This window comes from Octopus bimaculoides, chromosome 18 (assembly GCF_001194135.2).
Source record: "Octopus bimaculoides isolate UCB-OBI-ISO-001 chromosome 18, ASM119413v2, whole genome shotgun sequence".
Lineage (NCBI taxonomy): Eukaryota > Metazoa > Mollusca > Cephalopoda > Octopoda > Octopodidae > Octopus > Octopus bimaculoides.
The window spans coordinates 6,044,707-6,045,654 of record NC_068998.1 but is presented as its reverse complement, the minus strand read 5'-3'; the positions used below and the strand labels follow the sequence as shown (position 1 = coordinate 6,045,654).

The 948-nt window shown below is 38.4% G+C and overlaps 1 protein-coding gene across 1 annotated transcript in view; it reads right to left on the bottom strand.

Moving 5' to 3' along the window:
• The window catches only part of LOC106870025 (actin-binding protein WASF3), a 128,344-nt gene that overhangs the window by 37,971 nt on the left and 89,425 nt on the right, over positions 1 to 948 (bottom strand). The window lies entirely within an intron of this gene.

Sequence of the window (948 nt, the reverse complement as noted above, 5' to 3'; positions counted from 1 at the left end):
ACACACACACACACACACACACAGATTTGAAATAAAAAACAAAAACAAGTAGAAAGATTGTACTAAGAGAAAAGAGAGAGAGAGAATGGAGAAAATGAGAGAAAAGGGAGAAGAAAGTACGGAAGGTGGGTAAGAGAAATAATTGAAGACAGGAGAGAAGTATTCCTTAATAACACCTGGAGTAATAATGGAAATGAATCCTGTTAATAACATGCCTGAACCTTTCCTGAGTTTACTAATTAGTACAAATGAAGTCACTGGAGATTTATAAGGGAGCTAACTTAAGGCTGTTCTCTGTTGTGAGGCAGAAAACAACAGGGAGAGGAGGAATTAAAGAGTATCAGCTGGATAGAAGTAGAGAATTTGAAGTTCAGATGGACAGAACTCTAGGTTGGTGTACCACAGGGCTGGCCAACCTGAAGTCTGCCCAAGCCGAACAGCTGCAGGTGACGGACTATATCCTGCTGAATCTGATATAGTGTCATTAAAAAAAAAAAACGTGGGGTAGATGGTCACATTAGTTTGCTAAGTCAAGGCTGATATGGATATGGTTGGGACAAACAAAACATTTTCGTCTTCTTTAGACCATTCCATTTCCATGAGGCTGAATATTTAAACTCTGAGGACATCTCAGCCATGGGTTATATTCAGTGATGTGTTCCACCCCTATTCCACCCCCAAGACATACCAACATTCCTGATGTACCTCACCCTTACTAGTTACCACAAGCTCACAAATATTTTCTCATTGATCTGGTTCCTGCCCAATTCACACAATTGAAACAAATATTTGATTAAATCACAAGACACGAGAATTATCATGGCTTAGATTTAGAACATGAGAGACTTTTCAAAGCAGAAAGTTGGATTATTTTGAACTGTGCAAAGAATGTCTAAATGGAAGATGAATGAGACAATGTCTGTTCAGTCATTTCATGAACAAAGTTTA